Raw genomic sequence first — 15076 nt, 5'->3', positions numbered from 1 at the left:
GGGGCACAGCTCTTGTGTTACATTCCATATCTAGCATGTCCTTGCTCAGCAAGGATAGTAAAGAGAAGAAGTTTATATTTTGATTTTCCTAACTGAAAAATTGATTTTGCTGCTCAAGTATTTTCAAGTGGCTAAAATAACCCTAATGGAAGGACATAGACTTTATTAAGCCTGAGATCTGGCTGAAAAGTTTGCTTCAATTTTTCTGGATTTAAAGGTCTACATTTTTTAACCTCCTCGTTGAGACATGTTCAAATACTTTAAAAAATATTTTTGTTTTAATTTTTTTTTAAAGAAAAGTATTATAATTTTGTTTTTAAATGTATGTGTTAAGAGGTCTGCAAATCCTATGTTTTTATCAGATATTCCTATTGTGGGATATTGGGATATCCAGCATATCTTTTAAAAATTATTAGTAGAAAGATGTATTAAAAATTTAGATAAAATATAATCTGTTCTGAATTTTCACCCACCAGTGACTATAGCTGACACGTACTAGCTAAAGGAATCCGTACAACAAAATGTAGGGGCGAATCAACTGTTCAGGGGAAAATCAATATCTCCTTGAAAACTGCAGCTGCTTAATTTGTTTTGTGCTGCAACCTGTTTTTCAGTATTGTGGCATATTATTACCTCACTACTTGACTCTCTAGACATGGCATATTATATCTTGGAAACCTCAGAGGTTTCAAGACCTGAATCTAGAAGTAGAGAATCACTGAGCAAACTGTGCTTATTGCCAGAGAACTCCTGCTCTTAAATACAAGTCACGAATTATCCTTCCCAGAGCAATCCTGCCAGGAGTGAATCATCTATTCTTAAGGGCCTTTTACAACATAAATAATTCTATGATTTTCTGATTTCACAAGAAGGCCAAACACTGACAGTGGAGAAGAGAATAAGATGACTTGAAAGAGGAGATCCTGGTTTCTTGTGAAGTTTTAGGGAAGCTCGTCAAGAAAATTTGTATCTTAAGGAAAAAGAAAAATTAAAAAAAAAAAAGAATCTAATTTTTTTTCATTGACTAAGAACTAATTCTACATTTTGCTAAATCAAATAAATGGCATATTTATTCAATCTATGCATCTATGAATAAGTATGACTATAATAAATTTATCTGATTTAATTTGCATAGTTTGAAAAGTTGCCTTTTATGATTCAGTAGAAATTCAGGTAAAGCTGGTTAAATTACACGTTGGACCAGGCAACAGATTCTGCTTCATGTCATATCCCCAGGCTTTAAATTTCCAATTGAGTTATGACACAATTAATTCCTCTCTGATGTTCTATATTAGTGTAACACAGCAACTGAACGATTTCCCTCCCCTTCCTTGTTACAGCACTCTGTTTTAGGAAGCAAACTCCAAGGCAGCTGTGCTGGCTAGCAGCTCCCATGTTATCCATGCCTGCACCTTTACTCAGGATAGTCACTGCAGGCTGCACATCAGGATCACACACTGCAGACCAGTGCAGGTTACAGCCACGTGCGTCTACACTGCCGCTAAATAAAAATGTCATTGCAATCAAAGAAAATCAAAAGATTTTGAGCAAGTTTTCATTTCCCTCAAGCTCTGAACAACTTAGACTATAAGGAAGATTTTAAAGATCTAAGGTTTTGGAGTTTTCCCTCTCCTCCTCCTTTCCCTTTTGTTCATCAGTTCTTGGGGTTTTTCAGGGTTTTTTGGGAGATCTTGGCTTCTTAGGTTTTTTTTTTTTTGTTTTTGTGGGTTTATTTATTTATTTATTTATTTAATTAATTTATTTTTTTTTTACTGCTCTATTTCTTCTTGTCTACAATTGTATGCAATTTCAATTAAATGTGGGGGAAGAAGCTTCTGGCTTTTCTGTCTCCAAAATGTGCTGTTCTTGTTAATTCATATATATATATCATAGTGTTTAAAAAACTGCTTCAGTTATCACTGGCTAAACACCTACCAACATATTAGCTTGAGCAGTAGCTATTGTCCTAAATTTTAGATAACTCTTATACAGCAGACCAAATTCAGTCCAGAAGTCCAGCATTGCTAGAAGAAAAAAAGTTGGGCCATGTGGTTATCTTTTATACAATAAAATAATTATATTTTAAAAAATTAAGAAAAAAAATTTGGCTTGTGATATACTTTTGTATTAGTTCTAGAATTATGTTTAATCCATAAATGAGTAGCTGGGAAGTGTTAACACTTCCTGCTCACTCTTCAGCAATTACAGTAGTGCCATATTTCAAACATCATTATTTTACTGGTCCAGATATTCTACATTAATAGAATTAGGTAAAGACATAAAAATATATTACATCTAAATTTTGTGGAAGGAATCCCGTTACTGGGGTAGTTGAAGTTGGAAGTTGAAGGAGTGCTTGTGTCAGCAACTTTCCTTGTGCTTATACAGTTACAAGAATATTGTGTATGAGTTTACTTTTACTGCCATGAGTAAGAAACAAATTCACTGAAAATATCTCAATAGTATAACCGAAGAAAATTAATTGAAGAGATGGAAGATCATGTCAAGCTCATTTCTCTGCTGTGACAGCAAACATTTACCTTTCATCTCTTTTGCAGAGCAAACTCCATCCTACAATAATTTCATTCACTCTGTTCCTGGTAGAGTGCTGTCCTAGACTGCCACCTTGGTGGTGAGATATTTTCCATCTTAAATTTTTACCTGATGGTTTTATACGTAGTAATCTCTTCAGATTTTTTGGTCTTTATCATTCTGGAGAACTCATGAGGAATTAGTCTGTATCTACTCTTGATCTTCTTTTCCTAACCAAGATATATTTCTTTTAGTGCTCTTCAAAAAAAGTCATCTATTTAACTGACCATTCTAGTAACCATCCTTTTAGTGTACTCCAGTTTGAATTAATATTTGATTGGTATAAAATAATGAGGACACACCATTCTCTCTTACCTCCTTCAGTACCAGTGACCAAAAACACAGGAAAGCTGAAGCATTGAAAAACAGCAAAAATTATGATGTTAAATTCAGAGGCAAATATACACTCTGAGCTCACAGGAGCTGACAAAAAGCACCTGTTTTTATTGTTAGCTAAAAGTAGAGTGTGGGTGCCAAGCCAGCCCTCAAAACCTCTAAATTTTACCAGAAATTAGTAGAAGTCATAAACATTAGACACTGTTTAGAACAAGTAGCAAATCCTCCAATAAATCCTCCATCAACATTCTACCCTACCATTTCTGAAAACAACGTCACACATACAAAAAAGAGTGCTTAAAAATTTATTTTCTTCAGACACTTATATATAAGTATATAAGTATACTATAAGTATAATATAAAGCTGTGTGTTTTAATTCTGAAATAAAACTTCCTAATAAGGTGCTAGTGATAACTGGTGCTATGTTAAACTAAATTATTTTAAATTCCTCTGAACAATATTGGCTCTGCTCAGTAATATAATTTCAGTAATTGACAATAATACAATAAAGTAATACAATAATATAGTAATAAGACAATTGGCATGGATGTTCTGAATTACAAAGTTGATGCTCCTATCAGTAATTATTATTCAAATTCATTTCCATATACTCAAGGAATTTGAAATATTATTCAGGTTTAAAGAACTGAAATTTGAGCTAGTTTGATTGCAACTAATTCAAATATTTATATACTTATATATATCCATAAATGTACTTGGGAATGTAAATATGGCATGTTTGCATACAACTTAAATACTATTGGCATAGCCTTTCAATGTAGGTGTATACACATGCACACATTTGAACATAAAAAATCAGCACTCAGCAAGGTAGGCAGTGGCAACAGTGGTAAATTCTGTGTCTGAGCACTGGATTCAGGTGGATGGGGATTCTCAGAGGCAGGAGAACCCAAACAAGAGCTGAGCATGCAGTGGATACCATTAGAAGAAATTATAAGTTCTTGTATTGGGTGACTGCTTTAAGGGTCACTAAGGTGCTCATCTGTCAGCCTGGCAGGGAGTCCCGAGAGAAGCAGCTGTCTAAAACCAAGGCATCTATTTAAAGCTAAGGGCCTAGGTGACTTGTACTAACAGACAAATGCATCTGAGTAGAACTGACCCATTTACTATAGATTGAGAGAATTAATATTGGAAAAAAATGCCTTCTGAAGATTTTTATTTATCTTTTTAACTACCTAAACAACCTATTAACTTAAACTACTCTTACAGCTTTAAGTTAGCAGTTGAATTCCACCCTAGCTCTTAAAGCTCAGGGATATGAATTTCTCTGTAGAAAAGCTAGCATATAGACAGGAAAAAAGAAAAGAATGAATGAAAGAATCAAATAGAAGAAAAAGGATGAGGGGACCTAGAGAAAAAAGAAGAGGTGAGGTGGAGAATAAGAAGCTGACTAACGAACTCTCAAGTGTTTATTGTTTGGAGTGAGAATGAAGAGAGAAAATCAGGCTGTGGTACATTCAAAATTGGAGTGAGTGCACCATGGTCTAGTGGAAGGATGCTCTTTTAAAAAGAAAAGAAAACTTGAAAAATGATTACAGTAAAAATTGACTGAAAGGAAAATTCATCTGAGACCAAATGAGTAGGAGATAAAGAGATTAATAGAAAATGCCCATACAGAAATGGGTTTTCCAGAGATGGAGTATGAAAGAAATTTATATCATCCTGTTTAACTAATAAAGGATTAATTTTTCCTTAACCTTTAGCTTTTAGTAATTCTTAGTCTGACATAGAGTACCACAGGATGAAATTAATCTCATCCAATCTCATCCTCCTAAAATGTAGACATCTAGTTTAAGCAAGTACTATCTATATGATAGTGTGAGAAATGCTGAAGAGTAATCTAACGTGCTTTTGTTCAGCTGATCTTTGCTAAGATTGTTCCCATTCCCTACACAGAAATTTCAGACATACTTCATAATTCTCAGAGTAAATCTGACAAACAAATATTATTTCCTATTCTTAGAAAAAAATCTAGATTTATGATTTCATTAATTTTTAAATATAGAAACTTTCTAGGGAAAAGAATTATGAAATTATTTATTTGGGTATATATCCAGTACCAGATCTTTCAAGGAAAATTATGCCAATGCTATTCCCCCTCTAGAAAACTGTTGCAAATTTCTTTCCACACTGGGCATTTTATATCCACTTCTGTTCATATCTTTTCTAGTCTTCATTGTCACACAATAGATCAGCTACACTGCAGTTTAGATCCAAACATGTCTGTATAATAAAAAACATTAAAAAATAATAGAAATTACAGTTCAATCAATTTATAATTAGAATAGAAAGGAGAGAAAGAAAGAGAGAACTTCTGTGTGTTCCCACTGTTACAGTTAAGGAACAGTGTGACTAATTCTGTCTACATCTTGCAGCACAGTCCTCTGTCAGTGACGAGTTATTTAAAAGGTAGCAGTAAATTAGCTGGTGAGAAAAGATGCTATTTAAACTGAAATGAGTAGTATAGGAGAAATGAAGACAAGGAAGATACGTAGTGGTGTGACTGCGTCTCCAAGTGTGCCACAGGAGCACACATGTGGAGAATGGCCATAGTAAATTAATTGCTGGATGCAATCCCATAAAAAAAGTATTTTTTTACAGAGAAGTAGCTAACATAGCCTTACAATGCAACACTTATTACAGCTCATTACCAATGTGACCCGAAGAGCTGTGTCAGTTTTGCTGTTCAAGGCAGTTCTGTTACGACCTGGTGCTGCTTAGTGCACAGGAACCTCGAGCGACTCATTCAAGGTTGTAAAGAAGCCTAGGACAGAGACTAGAGGTGATCCTGTTTCTGCTCCTCTGTGTGATCTCTCAATCATAAGACTTCTGTGAACTCCCTGAGGTGCTGGCATATTTAAATGCTAGTCAACCACATGAATGCCTTTCTTTTTTTTAATGACTACACAAAAATGCAGACTACCTTCATTACAGAACTGTGTGTAAGATCTTGTTTTCATACAGGAAAAGCACTATTTTAAATTATTCATGCAAGCAAAACCTCCATAAAATCTATTTAGATGAAGCCTCCAAATTAATGACCAAATATATTCAAAACCAATAGAAGGTTTATTATTTATATCAACCACTTAAATTTACCAAATCCCCTCATCAATGTCAAATAAGTAAAGTTCACATTATTTAGTTTTTCACTGCTCTTAAAAAGCCTATAAAGTATAAATTATCATTTGTTCAATTTTTCTCTTTCGTACTATTTTTTAAAATCTGCTTAATACTGGAAAGCCTTGAGTACATTTTCTGCACAGCAGAGTTTGATTTTTTCAAATAATTAAAGGCATAATTATTGATAATTTTCTTGTATAAATCATTTTCTAAAATGACATTTATGTATGATTATTAATATTAATTTTTGAAAAGACTTTCCAGTTTCTATGCTAAATGTCGGACTGATGAATCTCCATTTTCTCCATTTTCTCTTTTCTCTCTTATCTGTTTCTTCTTTCTCAAACAGCATTCTTTGTCAGACTCAAATTGCTCATCAGAGGACCATCTATCAGCCATGGAACAGCTTAGGCAGAAAACAACAAATAAATCTGAAAACAGAAAAGATATTAAAGACTAAGTAACACATTGCAAACATTGAATTTTAATTAAAAAGTTTTTAAATGGCTATTTTCTGTTCACAAATACTGATAATATATTTTAACTTTCATGACCTGATTAGTAAATTGATTTTAAAATGTCTTTCATTTTCTTGTTTTAATTTTTCTGCTCTTTATTTGCAAACATTTGTCAACTACATAATGTGGAAATCCTAAAAACAGCTGTGAACATGAGTCCTGTTATGATACTATTATTTTTATATATATATAAAAATAGAACATGCACAAATATAACATAATCTATTAAATTTTATATTCATAAGTTATGTTTAAGCAAGTTACAGAGCAACTTCATTGGGAAGTTAGAGCAGCATAGAAAAAGAACAAGTTTGGGTATGGGGTGGTTTTTATTTCTCTAGCAACAAACCAAATCAAGGACTCATACAGGGGCATCTTCATACTCAGTAAAATAATGAGTGTAGGTTCCTGCAAGAAAACCTGAAGTATTGTTCTCCCTAGTGATATTACAAATTGTGTCAAAGATTGGTTTATAGGGTTGATCCAGTGGGGCTACTCAGTAAAACTGAAACTGGGTGAGAACAGGAGAATGAGCTACAACAGCCCTTCTTCAGCAGCCCAACTTGCCATCTTTCATGGTCTCATACAGGGTCAGTTAAATCAGTTTTGCAAAGACATATTTTAAGAGGAGTGAATAATATCTGGCCCAGATGGAACAATTTTTTTCATAGCAGCCCATATGGGGCTGTGTATTTTAGATTTCTGACCTGCTTCCCACTCTGCCCCCACAGTGAGTAGGCTGGGGGTGTTCAAAATGCTGGGAGGGGAAACAGAGAGGGCAGCTGACCCAAACTAACCAGAAGCATATTCTGTGACATATAACACAATGATCAACTATAAAATTGTGTCAGGTATAGGTCGATGGAGTTTTTCCCAAAGTAGTAGCTTGGGGACTGACTGGCCATCAGATTGCTCATGAAAGGTGGTGAATGATTGTCTTTGCATAACTTCTGGGTGTTTTTCATTTATTCTTTCCCTACAGTTATTACACTATCCTTAGCTCAACTTTATCCCAACACAGGGGAGTGTGTAAGCAAGAGACTGGATAAAGGCTTAGCTACCAGCTGGAGTCAATACAGCACAGATGACAAGGAAAAATTAGTCTTCAACATTCTGATTAAAAAAAAAATAAAAATTTAAAAATAGCTGGAAGGTGAAGCTAGGGTGGGAAAAAAAAAGAAAAAAACCCCTCAAGACATACTTCTCATGAGAATTGATACCATGAAATTTAGGGTCTTCACATCAGTGCTGTTAACTAATGAAACAATTTTGCTAGGGATATATTGGAATTTTCTTAATATGCATTTACTGAGTACAGATTTAAGGTCTGTGTATTTTTCTACCAAAGTCACGGAACTGTTGTTAGAATCTCTTTTTAAAATTATAGAGACTGAAATTAACAGAAAATGAAAATAAATTCTTTCTCATATTATTTATCATTGATCTTAGTCTTTCTCAAATGCATATCAGCACTAGGTGTGGAACAGTATTAGAGACAATTCAGGTCACACAGTTACTCTTAATCACCATCACATATACAGAATGTTTCTGCAGCTGCTCACAAAATGTTACTTCTCTTTTGGCAGAATTTCACAATGGTAGATTGAAGTATGATAAATTATATTTATTCTCCTTTGATTATAGGGGTACTGACAATACTTTGTTAGTCTTAGTACAGAGTCCTCATTATGTCATCACCATCACTGTGGTGTGAGCCACAGTATTTATGAATCATATAAATTTTATGTATCATACAAATGATTTTCCTCAGTAGATAAAGAGAATACTATCGCTAATGGTTCTGATGGTGCCCCTAGAAATGTTTAGCTGGGAAGGATCACAGCATGACATGCAGGGAACTTGCAAGTGCACAAGGGTGTGTTTGATACAACACAGGCTTCAAATAATAGCTTCTATTAAAAGATCATTATCAGTTTTTCAGCATCAATACAATACTAACAATTGTCTTTATTACTTTTTAAAATTTATTTAGAATCTTTAGTAGTTATGTATTGGAAAAGAGAAGAAACAAAGGTTTCTTTGTTTCCAAAGATCCAAATTCTTGAATTTGGATCCAAATTCTTGAATTCCAAAAGACCTTGTAACTTGCTCATGTGAATCTTTTTACACTCCATACAAGATATCACAGCTTATCCAGGTAGGTCTAAGGAGAGCCTTCAAATACTTCACAGATACATGAATGCATAGGAACTTTTAACATATTTCCTGAACCTGCTTTTCAACTCAAAAAAGCCTGCTTCACTAACATGATGGAATACAGAACACAACTACACCACATCTTCTCATCATTCTCTGCACAAAAATAAGTCATGGCAGACAGGGTGCCAGGGCCTTCCAATTTCCTCTAAATGCAATGCCCATTCTTCACATCTCCCAGGGCCAGCCAGGGTGGGAGTCAGAATAGAAGAATGTAGTTAAGCCTGGGAAAAGAAGGGAGTGGGGGAAAGGTGTTTTAGTTTTCGTTCTTGTTTCTCGCCACACTATTCCACTTTGCAATAAATTACATTCATTTTCCCTAACTTGAATCTCTTTTGCCCACAACAGTAATTGGTAAGAGATCCCTTGACCCACAAGCTTCTTCATCTTATTTTCACCTCCAGTCATGTTAAAAAGATGAGTCAGAGAGAAGCTGACGAATCAGAAACTGCCAAGTTAAACTAAAAGGTACAAAAGTGAAAAAAGAAATTACAGTAAATATTAAGTAGTGTCTTCTCCCTCAAAAACATCACCATTTCATTAATAAAAAATTTGCATATCAATTGCAAACATAGTACCAGAAGGTAGTATGAAATTCACCACAAGAAATAAAAATGAAACTGCATTAAGTAATTTTTATGATTAAAAGATGGATTCTACTTTACTTTAAGAAATTTGACTTGTCTCCTTTTCAGAGCAGCGGTGCAAAATGAATATAAGGACAATGTAGGTCATTACTTAGAAAGAAATGAGCAATCTCTTTGGCTTTCCCCTCTTGTCATCCTCATTATCTCATTGAATTACACCACAGGTTCCCAATGAATTAATGTTATCAAAACTTTATCCCATAACCTTTCTTAAATATCAAGTGATTCTACAAAATCTCTTAATATTACAGCTGATCTTTTTACAACTCTACCAGAAATGGAAGATTAAAAAATTTAATTCAGCTAACTTTTTAGAAAGATACCATCTTCTACATTTTCCACAGTTTCTCAATCAAAAACAATTAGAAAGAAAGTTATGCTAACTACCTATCCTATTGATAAATAAGAGCACATCTGGTATAGGTCACTAAATCTCCTTTATAAGAACCACCTATGAGGCATCAAGCACATTTTGTTTCAATATAAATGACAGAACAATGTTTTCTTTGCTGATGTCATGTTAGCAATTTTAATCTTGTGGGAGTTAACCACTTAATGCTAATACAGTTCTTGCCTCTCCCTATTAGCTGTGATTTTACAGTCTCTTCCCCTATTTTTATTCAACTTTCCTACCACAACACTGAATACATTTTCCAATATAGTCAATTGAATATTGAGTATTCATCTACCATGCCAATATATGCATATAACATTCATCTATGAAAATAATATATTCAGTGTCAGTATCTGACAGAAATATTTGTTGCCTTTCTTCCTTTTGTCTTCCCTTTATTTTCCATTAAAAAGTTAGTGATTAGCATAGAAACAGTGATCTGGTTTGCATAAAAATAAAACAAAAGTGATGCGTAAGGTACAATGCTTTTTAAAACTGTGCTATCAAAAAAAGCATCTTCAAACTTTATTAGTGTAAATCAACAAATGATTCATCAGTTATTTCTTATCTTAAGGGAAGTAAGAAGCTGCTAAAACTTTCAGTAAAGGCCAAGTTCTCCAGAAGTTTTCCATATTGTATGCACTAATATAACTCCAGAATATTTACAAAGAAGCATAAATAAAAAGCAGAATAAAACATATTTTTGTTGGTCCTGTCTCCAAGACAGAGAATCTCTAAATCACAATTAACAGTAACAAGTATCAAATTCTTACTATGGCTCTTCTGTGACTATGACTATGAACCAAACCCTTATGCAATTAAGGAAGTATCATGTTTATAGTTCACATTTTTGCATCAAGGTGCAAAACACAATTTCTATTACTGTATTACAATAAAGACCAAAAGATAATTATTTTAGAACCACAGAATCTCTTCAGTTGATTTAAATAAAGTTGATTCAATAAAGTTTTTGAAACTGTTGAGAGGTAAGAAAGATGAAAGCATTCGCATAAACCAGTAAAAAAGAATGCTTCAAATGGAGGAGAGATTTTATTAAACTTATTTGACCAGAAAAGAAAACTAAAGAAATCTTCCTGGTAGTATGAACAAAATGGATTTTTGAGACACTTATTTGATAGGAGTATATGTTTGTTTTGGGTAACTTCTGTGTAAGCCAAAGATAATCTTTCAATGTCTTTTTTTCTACACTGGTTTTGGTAGGATCGCTTATCTAAAGATTGTGATTTGTCTTTGACTCCTGTATTTTCCTTCATACTTTTCTCACATGCTTGTTCCTTGTCCATATGACATTTTAAAGACCCAGTATTTTGCCTTAATTTTTATGGTGGTTTGATATTATCACTTTTTGTTTGAGCCCCATTTCCATGGGGATTTTTTATTTGTTTGGGGTTTTTGTTGTTGTTGTTTCTGTTTGTTTTTGGTGGGGTTTTTGTTTGGGTTTGGTTTTTTTTTGGTTTTTTTTTTTTGTGGTGTTTGGGGTATTTTGGAGGGGGGCAGAGAGAGTAGGGTGAGGGTTTTTTGCTATACAAAGTTGGAAATGAGAGGCTGGAGAGCAGAATCACCAAAAGGGACCTGGGGTTCCTGGTCTGTGTCAAGCTGAATATGAGCCAGCAGTGCCCTGGCAGCCAGGAGGGCCAACCCTGTCCTGGGGGCATCAGACCCGGCATGGCCAGCTGGGCAAGGGAGGGGATTGTCCTGCTCTGCTCTGCTCTGCTCTGGCCTCACCTGGAGTGCTGGGGGCAGCTTTGGGTGCCACAATATAAAAAAAGACATGAAGCTGTTAGAGAGTGTCCAAAGGAAGGCAGTGAAGATGATGAAGTCTAGAATGGAAGCCATAACAATTTCAGCTGTGGTCTGTTCAGCCTAGGAAAGAGGAGACTGAGGGGAGACCTCATTGCAGTATACAACTTCCACATGAGGTGAAGCAGAGAGGCAGGTACAGCTCTCTTCTCTCTGATGAGCAGTGACAGGATCTAAGGCCTGAAGCTGAGTCAGGGGAGGTTTAAGTTTGATATTAGGTAAAATCTCTACACCCCAATTGTGGTTAGGCATTGGAACAGCCATCAGCCTCACACCACCAGCCTGATGGCTCAAGAAGCACTTGAAGAATGTTCTCAGGCACATGGAGTGAACCCTTAGGTGTTCTGTGCAGGGCAGGAGCTGCCTTTAGTTGATCCTTATGAGTCCCTTCTAATTCAGGATGTTTTATTATTCTATGATTCCCCACAACAAGGATAGGACACATTTTACCCCTCCTGGCACATATATGAAACAGACACTCTGAGGGGTCCTATAGAATAAGTAAATGGCTACTCTAATTCTTGGTGATCTGAGGAAAAGTGTTAAGTGCTTTATCTTCATATTTAGAGCTACCTTCAGAATCTTTTAAGATCTCAGTAAACTTTATCAACATTTACAGCAAATCAAGAAATTAATTCTGTTATCTACACAGAATTTTCACGTGGGTCATGAAAATCAATAGTGCCTATGTTGATTAGATTTGGACTTAAATTAACCTTTTGACTTGAAAGTTGTCAAATATAGAATTAAACCTTATTACTCTATATATATTTTAAAATTAAAATTTTTATTGCTGTTTCTTTTTAATGTAGGAATGTCTAAAATTGTGGAACATTTACCTTAGAATTTCAGGCAGTGTCCTAAAATCCAAATGAATGAGACCTTCAATCACACAAAAAGACCACACTCCTGTCTTAGAGTTTGAAAATTTAATAAGGACATGTATTTCCTGCAGCTCTTAGAGTAACATTAGCCCTAACAGTTAAACAAGGACACAAGTAACTGCCACCACGCCTCTTTATTTTTTCTTGCTTTTTTTAAGACAAAAGCAAAGAGGCAACTGTTGTACAGCTTTTGATCTTTCCATAAAGGAACATGCATATAACCGATGAAATATGCTATATATAAAAATATATATATGCATTTTCGAAATTATTATAAGAATCAATTAAATTATTGAAGTATTGATGTAACCAGCATAATGAAAATTTTCATAAAGAAAAACCTCTTGATTCATGTGTGTTTAAACCATCTCAAGATCAAAATGATTTATTGATTTATTAATGATTCATAATTAGCAATCAATTAGTGATTCATTTAGGATTGATATCAGGAGTGCAATATAGAAATCTCCATGGTAGAAGCTTAAAAAATGCTAAGAAACACTTTATAGGCAATTTCAAAATGCTGTAGCTCACACCCATGCACATATAGAACTGCATGCACATTCCCTCACAGACAGTGTAGGCTACAGCCACAAATTCTCCCTTTCCTGACCATAGGTGTTATCCCACGTGCACACACCTTCTGGGGAGATGTGGGTGTCCATCTTTCTGTGTACCTGTGCTGTTCCCCAGTGAGGACACACTCACCCATGGATGACAAGATTCAAGTTGTCATGGCATCCAATGGCTCTGGCTGGCCGAGACAGAGGTCCTGATGTCATTAGGAGATTTATTGCAGTGCATAAAGGGATTTTGAAAACTGGTCTTTGCACTTTTACATCTCTCCCTCACAAATTTTACAATTTAAAATTTTGCATGTTCTCATGCCATTTCTATATACCTTTTCCAGCTTAATAACTCTTAATTTCTAAAGTCTCAATACCCAGACCAGTCTAAACTGTCTGATAGTCATATCCACCTTTAAATTGATCAGTTTGGGAAAATGTGCCCTCAGGAATTTTAGACAGTATTCACATACCTGTCTTGAACAACTGCCTGGCCAAAGGTGGTCAATGGAAGTATCCCACAGTAGTGACTAGCATTGCATCTAAGAAATTGCTTCTATCTACCTTGAACTGTCAGAAAAGAAACAGAAATCTTAAAGTTTCAATCATGTTCAAAGTCAGCTAGAGATTTATTTTAAGGTATAGAGAAAGAAACATGAAAAAAAAAGACCACAATTATTCTCTTATTATTGAAGATCAAATCCTAAAGATCTCTTCCAGTAAAATCTTGCTTAAACACTGAACTGGCTTAAAAGGTAAGAAATGAAAGGGGATCCGCATAGCTTCTTCCCATGACAACCTTTCAGACACAGACCGCAAACCTATCACCACTTCCAAATTTTCTGAGAATTTCTTTACCCTTGATATTAGTATCAATCATATTGTAGTAACAGTCAGCTTGAATAAATTTTATGTGTTTTATCCTAAATCTAAAGTGTCTCAAAAATTCAGATACTCAGTTTAATCATCCATGCACGGAGAAACAATATTTTGGGTTTATTTATCAAACAAAAATATTATATTAAATATTCCCTAAGTCCCTTTATAATTCATATATGCATGATGCCTGAGAATGAATAAAGGAAAAATGATCAAATTTTTTTGTTTGTTCATTGATTTTACTGAAAATAATAAAGGCCTTTCAACCTTGTAGAAAATTATTAGTATAGAAAAATCCAAGACAAATCATCAGGCACAAGATAAAGCATTTTTTCTGTCTGACATGCAGCACTACCAACAAAACTTTAGGACAACCCAGAGGTCACATTTGGAAAATCTATATGTAACTGTAGCGGAACTATTAATCACACAGGAATATATTTCTTTACTTTTTCTCCTTATATCTCTTCAAGTTCTCTTCACTCTTTTCAGTAACAATTGCATCATGGCAATAATCACAGCACTTTTATCTTTATAAAAGTGGATTGGGAACAGAATGGGGAATAGTAGTTGGACACAGAACCTTTAATAAAGTTATGTACACTAGTAGCTCTATCTCTCTTCCAAAGGAGTAACAGTAAGAACAGAAAGAAGTTTCATTTACAGAGTTTATAATCTAAGAACTAGATACAAAATTAAATAAGTTAATGAATAGGCATTGGTAGGCAAAGACAACAGAAAATACAAATAAAAATACATAAAGAAACTTCAAGACCTACTTCAGGTCCTGGTGTAGCAGAGACATCTGAAAAAAAGCAGAAGACAAATACATAGAAAACAGATTTTTACTCTGAATGGTAGTGAAAATATTTCTTAAAATATGATGATGACAGAATGCATTTAGTTGAAGAAAAGCACTTATTTAAATATTTCTATGCAAGTCAGATTTCTACATGTAGAATTTTAGAGTGGTCTCTTCTAAAGTATATCTGATACACCTTTTAGATAAAGAGCTGATTTTTTGCTCTTCCAGGATTCAGGTCAAAAAAAGTTAAGTTAATAGTAAATTTAAGCTTT

General features: G+C 34.3%; 1 long non-coding RNA gene across 1 annotated transcript; it reads right to left on the bottom strand.

The window, feature by feature from the left end:
• Positions 1 to 8689: 8689 nt before the first annotated feature.
• Positions 8690 to 14811, bottom strand: LOC111925042 (uncharacterized). The gene is made up of 3 exons (XR_002862027.2): positions 14779 to 14811; positions 13594 to 13690; positions 8690 to 9032 (listed from the first exon to the last, which is right to left on the bottom strand). It is a non-coding gene; the product is annotated as an uncharacterized LOC111925042 (long non-coding RNA).
• Between the last annotated feature and the right edge of the window lie 265 nt (positions 14812 to 15076).

This window comes from Cyanistes caeruleus, chromosome 1 (genome assembly GCF_971803275.1).
Source record: "Cyanistes caeruleus chromosome 1, bCyaCae1.hap1.1, whole genome shotgun sequence".
Taxonomy (NCBI): Eukaryota; Metazoa; Chordata; class Aves; order Passeriformes; family Paridae; genus Cyanistes; species Cyanistes caeruleus.
This window is presented reverse-complemented; position numbering and strand designations above follow the sequence as displayed.